The sequence below is a fragment of the Bufo gargarizans genome, chromosome 6 (assembly GCF_014858855.1).
Source record: "Bufo gargarizans isolate SCDJY-AF-19 chromosome 6, ASM1485885v1, whole genome shotgun sequence".
NCBI lineage: Eukaryota > Metazoa > Chordata > Amphibia > Anura > Bufonidae > Bufo > Bufo gargarizans.
The window spans coordinates 191,805,301-191,813,222 of NC_058085.1; positions in this window are offsets into that span (position 1 = coordinate 191,805,301).

The following is a 7,922-nucleotide window of genomic DNA, read 5'->3' on the forward strand; positions in this document are numbered from 1 at the left end:
TTTAACCTCCCTGGCGGTATGATTATGTCAGGAATTTTGTTCCAAAAGTGGTACCATTTTTTTGCATGGAAATTTGGTGTTATGTATTGTAGGCCTGCAATTCTTAGTAATTACTTACTTAAACCTGACCAAAGAAGACTCTAGTAGACCTCTCAGATGTGATAAAGTTCGAAAAAATAAAATCATGAGTTATAATCTAATAAATAATATAATTTTATTCAGTAATGTAATTAATAATGAAATTTGTCAAACAAAAGAAAATTCAGTAAACATCCTGGGTGTGGTAAATTTTGAAGCATGGGACTGCACATAGACCAACGTCACAATCAGGGCAATGGAACCTGGTTTCCTTTCGGATTTTTTTTCCATTTCCATCTCGCTTTGAGCAGCAAACTACACACATCCTTGTAGGTGCTGCCTTTTTTGCGCTTGGCGGGATGTAATCCATAAAGTGACGACCAGTCAGCCTCTCTGGGTTTACAACGTCAACAGCGCGACGTCCAGATCTGTTCACGGCCACTGATGGCGTTTGGTAGTTCACAAAAATCTGCTCCGCCACCTTCCAGATGAAGTCAGAGTGAACAAGAGGCTTGTCACTCTTTCCTTTGTACAGTATATAGGCATTCCACAGACATTGTTCCAGGAGATGCCTGAATATTTTTTTGTAGTATTTTTTTTGTTGCTTCCGCATAGCTGGATAGAATGTCATCGCCTGATCGGCTCTATCGACTCCTCCCATGGTGTTGTTATAGTCGATCACAAGTTGTGGCTTTATGACATCTTTCCCACCTCTTGTGTGGACCGTGGTAGTGGAGGTGTTATGTACTGTACTCATTAGGCACACGTCTTTTTTGTCACGCCAACGCATTGCCATCATCTTTCCTTTCTGCCAGGCCACCATTTCTCCTGTTTTCAGTTTTTTCTTGGAAAACATACATGGCAGGCCACGTCGGTTGGCCCTAACGGTTCCATATCCGTCAGTCTTGTTTTTTAGTAGAAACTCGTACAGCTCAGGCGACGTGTAAAAGTTGTCTGTTGTAACACAATACCCCTGATTGAGCAATGGTTCAAGCAGTGAAAGGACTGATGACGTTGCCATCCCATAGCCGCTGTACCTGGGGTTGAATTGTGTTCCTTTGCCGGTGTATATGATGGAATTCCATATATAGCCAGTTGTAGACTCGCAGAGCAAATAAGATTTTATTCCAAACCGCGCTCTCTTGGATGCGATGTATTGAATCCAGCTGAGGCGTCCTTTGTAAGCCATCAGACTTTCATCAATGCTGATGTCTCTGTCTGGCACATAGGCCTGCTGGAAATTGGTTAGGATCATTTGGAATACTTCCCAGATCTTCTTCAGTTTTGGCGCTGGATGTGTGGCTTCGTCAAATTCCTCATTGTTGGTGAAGTGTAAATTCTTCATTATGAGGGAAAATCGGTACTCGGACATGATGGTGCCAAAAAATGGGGTTGCCAGCAATTTATTGGTAGTCCAGTACCATTTCTGCAGGGGTTTCCCCACCACCCCCTGAAGAAGTATTAGCCCCAGAAATTTCCATATGTCCTCCTTACTCACTGGTTCCCATTTTCTGGTTCTGGAAAACTTGCTGTGCAGAGTAGTGGATTGCTGCTCTTTGTAGCGGTTTGTCTCCGTGACAATCTTTTCAATGACGTCATCAGTCAGAAATAATTTTAGGTACGCCAAAGGATCATTGTGATCAACGTCTACCTTCATCCCAGGCGATCCTGTAAACGGGAATCTTGGCGGTGGTACTGCATCCATACCGCAATCAATAGGGCACCAAGAGCGCACCTCACTGAGCTCAAGTGCAGATTCGTCGCTGTCGCCACTTCTCTGGTCAGTGTCAGAGTCGGATGATGAATCTTTCCACGAATCGCTATCGCTGTCGCTCAATTCTGCGAGGGGCTCTGTGTCGCTGTCGCTGTCACTTATCTGATCCAAACCCGCTTTGGTGATGCTAAAGTGACGCTTTGATGCCATGGTAAAAAATATATTTTTTTTTATATTTTTTTTTTTGCTTAGAAAAAACAGCCAGGGCAGTCAGGGCAGTGTAGAATGATCAGATCAAATCTGTCAAATCTGAGGTGATAGTGTAATCTGACAGGATTGTATCACCTAACTTTATGTGTGTGTGTTTGACTTTTATATACAATGTATTTTTTTTGAATCTCCCGCCCAGTTCCGCCTCTGTGACGCGCTGCGGCTCACAGAGGCGGAACCAGGAAGAGAGATGAGACATCCGCCGGGGCTCTCACCGGCGATCACAGCGGGGAACATCGCCGGATCGCCGGGATTACGTAAGGACACCCGCGGTTCCCTTGCAATCTACCCCGAGCGTGACTCGGGGTTACCGCTTCTGGCAGCGAAAATTAACCCCGAGTCACGCTCGGGAATACCGTCAGGGAGGTTAAAAGTAATATCAGGAAGTATTACTTTACTGAGAGAGTAGTGGATGCATGAAATAGCATTCCTGCAGTAGTGGAAGCTGCAAATACAGTGAAGGAGTTTAAGCATGCATGGGATAGGCATAAGGCTATCCTTCATATAAGATAGGGCTATTCATAGTATTCAGTATATTGGGCAGACTAGATGGGCCAAATAGTTCTTATCTGCTGACACATTCTATGTTTCTATGTTTCTATAAGGCAAAAAAATTATAAGTCCATAAAGTACGACAGAAAATTGTATTCCTAGAGGATAAAAATAAAATATTATTACAGAGATATTTAAGCAAACATCCTGAGCCTACTTGAAGAAAGATTCAAAGAAATGGGGTTAATGCAAAGTCAATATTTATGCCCTTAGGTGTCGACGTGTCCAATTCATAAATCCATTTTAATTCACAACGTTTCAAAAGTTTTTCCCTGTCACCACCTCTTCTTTGTCTGGGAATATGATCAATGATCCGGAAGCGTAGTTGGCTAATATTGTGTTTAGCCTGCAAAAAATATCTAGGAACCGGCTGTTCCACATTCTTTTTCCGCATAGTGGACTTGTGTTTCGTGATACGTTCCCTACATTCCATTGTGGTTTCTCCTACATAAAGTAGACCACACAGACACTGTAACGTGTATATCACATATGATGTCTGACAGGTGAAATTTTTTTTGATCTTGTATTGTTTGCCTGTTCGAGGATGAGAAAAATATGGACCTTTTAGCATAGCGTTGCAGTTACTGCAGTTCAAACATGGGTAACAACCCTTTTTCGGAGGGGCTAAAAAGGTCTGTTTCAATCCTTCTGATGGGCCTATATCCAATTTTACAAAAAGATCTTTTAAATTCTTTGGCCTCTTATAGGCCATAATGGGGGTGTTCTTTGAACATCTCTACATTCGGATGACCTCTCCGGATAATGTCCCAATTCTCTCGTATGATCTGACCAATTCTGTTACTATGTTGTCCATAAGTACTCACAAAAGTTACCCTAGTCAGCAATTTATTACTCAAAACGAAACGGACGCCTAAAAACAATTACTTTAATAGGTCAATAATTAAAAAAGGAGACCCTCAAGATTATAGGTCACCTATAAAGCTAAATATAAGCCAATTTAGTCAAACAAGGTATAATATCATGATATTACTGCCAAGATGATACCATGTACATGAGTCATAAAGCAAGGGACGATACCCGAGAGGTAAAAATGGCAGAGGTAAGGGAGAAAGCCAGGGGGGCCGTATGGGTCCAAATATAATAAGAACACGATAACCCTTGCTCTTTCCCTGAACCAACCCTATTGTAGCCTCTGCCCAGAGACAGCCCCTGATGGTGGGATTGCTCCATCCTCGTACCTATACCTAAATGACCCTGGGTGTCCCTAAAATATCGGACTTACAAAAACATTTTCTCCGAAGTGTTTCCACCAAAACAAACGGGTTCCTCAGGGGGCTGATGCAGATCAAATGGAACAGATAAAAGTAAAGATGTATATAATACTTATGCTCAACTTATGCTTAAGTTCAATCAGGCGTGTGCAGAAGGGCATTGTACATAATCGCTGTGGATGCTGATGGATATATACCTACAGATTAAAAATGACATATAAGCACCAAGTGTAGCTGAGTACCTAAACAGATATATAGTTTATTAAATAGATATTAGTCCCAGCCTTAAAAAAAAAAGACAGAACACTAATATGTCACTTACATATAGATGGCCCCAAATGAGGTATACTGTCTGTCTTACATGTGATGGTGCAGGAGCCTATATGAAATTATCGCCGTCCTTAAAAACAGATCCCACGGCGTGCAAAAGTGGCGCCAGAAGACGTGCTTCTGGCCGGTGTAACGCATGTGCCGCCCACTTCCAGTCTGTGGAGCGCATATAGTGGTTCCACACCAGCGATATTGCGCAGACAGTTTCCGGCCAATGGAACGCACTGCTACAGGTATGTGGAGTGCAGAGCTCTTTCTGAAGGGCAGATAACAGAAGTGATAACACATGCTCAGCACTTAGATCCCCAGGGAAAAACTAAACCAAAAGATACATGTGCAAGGTCCCAGGGGGAGGTGGAATTTACAACATGGACTTAAAAAAAAGTTGGGTGCTGGATTGGATCTTGGGGCACAAAGAAAGATCATAAACGTAACCACCATATCCAGAAACAATTATCATACTAAGGCATCCATTCAAGAGCCCTACACAAGGCTATCTATATTTCTTAACACCATAAAGGAAATACATATATCCCCTTTGGCTAAATTCCTGGGTAAAGATATACCCAGGAGAGATAAGGGTGGTAATGGATATTAGCCACCCACTTTTAATATATAGGACGCTTTGCACATCCTAGGTAAGTAAGCGAACCGATGATTCACAGAGGAGAAGGTTAAAGAGTAAAAAGGAGAAAAAATGAGAAACTGACTAGTATATACCAAAATGTGTCTACTATTAGATAAAACAATTGAACGTTAATCTCTTATTTAGACCCAGTGGTGCCTGGGACCTAAACCAATATATCCACTCGGTCTCTTTCTGAAGGATCTTCTTGTTCCAGTCACCTCCCCTTGGTGATGGGGGAATCACCTCCAACACAGAGAATTTCAAAACCCGTGGGTCCCCCGCATGTTTGTCATTAACGTGAGTTGCTACTGGTGTAATCTCCTTCTTACGTACATTATTAAAATGCTCACAGACTCTCCTTCTCAGTTCCCTTTCCTATATTCTCAAGGGGACATGAGCATTGGCAGATATAGACGACCCCCTTACTTTTGCAATTAATGAAGTTATAGATAGGAACAATTTCTTTAGTGACAGACCCTATTATTATTTTGGAGACTGAGATGTAGTCACAGGCCTTACATGTGCCGCATCTAAACATCCCTAACGGGCGTCGTTCGAGCCAGGTGCCAGTTGTAGTTGGTGCTACATAATGACTATGCACAAGGTGATCTTTTAAACTTTTGCCCTTATGGTAAGTGATGCTTGGCTATGAGGAAACAGTCTGTGTCAAATCTTGGTCCATCAATAGGATGGGCCAATACTTTGCAAGTATGGCTTTTACTTCAGGGTTGACCATGTCAAAGGTAGAAATGAGACAAGTGATCGATTGTTCGTCTGCTGGTGGTTTTCTAGGAACAAAAAGATCTTTCTATCCTTACCCAATGCATACTGAAAAGCTTCTCTAAGAGAAACTCTTGGGATAGCCCCTCCCGGTGAACCTCTTATATAGTTTATTAGACATATCATGAAACTCATCAAGGTTCGTACAGTTCCTAAGGACCCTTAAGTCCTGGCCCCTAGGGATCCCCTTTTTGAGTGTATGGGGATGGTGGCTATCCCAATGCAGTAATGCATTGGTGGCAGATGGTTTCCTAAAAATTGTTGTCACAAGTCTCTCATCTTCTTTACTCATCATTTCATCCCAAAATTTAATACATTCAGGATGCAATTCATACGTAAATCGTAGACCGATGTCATTAACATTCAATATTTCAACGAATGCAACAAATTCCTCCTCTTTCCCATTCCATAATACAAAGACATCATTGATATAACGTCACCAAAATATAATCTCACTATTCCACCACATGTCATGATCAGGAAAGATGATGTTGTCCCCCCACCAGCCCAGGAAGAGATTAGCATATGTGGGGGCACAGGGGCTCCCCATTGCTGTCCCCCTGAGCTGGTGGTAGAACCGTCTGTTAAACAGAAAGAAACTGTGGGTAAGGGTATATTCCAGAAGCGTGATAACAAACTGGTTATGCCTATTACAGTGTGTCCCTCTTGTGCGTAAATACTCGGCCACTGCTATAAGGCCCTTATCATGTGGAATACTGCTGTACAGTGATTCCACATCTATACTCGCCAAGAGGAATGAGGGATCAAACTCACCAAGAGGAATGAGGGATCAAAATTAGGAGTCTCGATCTTGTTAAAAAAATCCATTGTGTCTATGGTATATGATGGTAGAGACAGAACAAACTGACGTAGTGCCTGGTCAAGGCAGATACCACAATTCTGTGTTATAGAGTTCACCCCTGACACAATTGGGCAACCCTTTAATGGGTTTGACCCTTTGTGAACCTTAGGTAGGCCATAGAACGTGGCAGGTTGTGGTGTCACAGGTAACAGGAAATCATACTCCGTTTGATTGATTACCCTTGAACCAAGCCCTGAGTCCAAAATGGTTTTAAGTTCTGACATAAAGGTTGCAGTGGGGTCCAGCAGTAAAACCCTGTATCCGTCTGGGTCTTTTAAAAGATCCAGACACATATCCTAGTACTTGTCATGATCCATGACAACCAGATTGCTGTCCTTATCAGAGGATTTTATAATTATAGACTTATCCCTCTCCAGTGATTTAAGTGCCTCACGTTGTTCAACAGACAGGTTCCTATGACGTGTGGATTTGTTATTCAATTGATCAAGTTCAGTGGTCACTAATTGTTGAAAAATCTCTATATGTTCATAATTAGATGGTGGAAGTGTCTTAGTGCTCTTAAGATGTAATTTAGTAAATGGGCTATCCCCAGGATTGCGTGATCCCTCCTCAAACAATTCCATTAACACATTAAGGTCAGGTACATCACTTTCCTGTATCCCCACCTTAGCATATGATTGTTTATTGGCATTGTCAAAAAACTTTCTCTACTTTAACTTCCTACAAAATAAATTAAGGTCCTTGACCCACGTAAATAGTTTAAATTCCGTGGTCGGGACAAACGATAACCCCTTTTTCAATACCGATAATTCACAATCATTAAGCTGCTGTGAAGAAAGATTCAATACCTGCAGATCGTCACCTATATCTGTCATGGAATTTATTTGTTTCTGTTGTGTAACTGGTATGTGGTTTGTCCTGACACTAAAAAATGCTGAGAGGTCGTGGGTAATGGAGCAGAAGAGGAGGAGGAGGAGGGCAGTGCCCCCTGCTGACCAGCCCCTTGTGAGTGGCCTGGTTCTCCTCCCCATCTTCGCCACTTCTTTCCTTGTTTCTTGAAAGCTGGTGCCCCCTTTCTAGAACTACTTCCACGGACAGAAGTAGATTCCAGATCAAGTAATTCAATATCCGAAGAAGAAATGTCAGAGGCAGTTGGAATAGTTCCCTTCTTCTCAAAAAGATAAGCCCTGTTCTCCCTGAATTCACAGAGATATTTGTATGCTTACGTTCTTTTATTAGATTCTAAAACCTTTCTACAGATGTTTGCAGAGAGGTTTCACGTTTCCTTAAATCAGGATCAGTCTCAAATTTGAGGACTTTCTCCTTCAGGGTGAACCGATTATCAGATGTTTTTTGAAACAGTACTCTTTCTTCGTCTAATAGAATTTTCATAAGACTCGGGGAGCCACGAGTAAGTTCCTCCTCCCACTTTTTGGTTAGGTTGGGAGATGAGATCCTTGTGGCTGGAATGATAGGGATCTGGAGACCTTTAGGAACTATATTATGCTCCAGGTA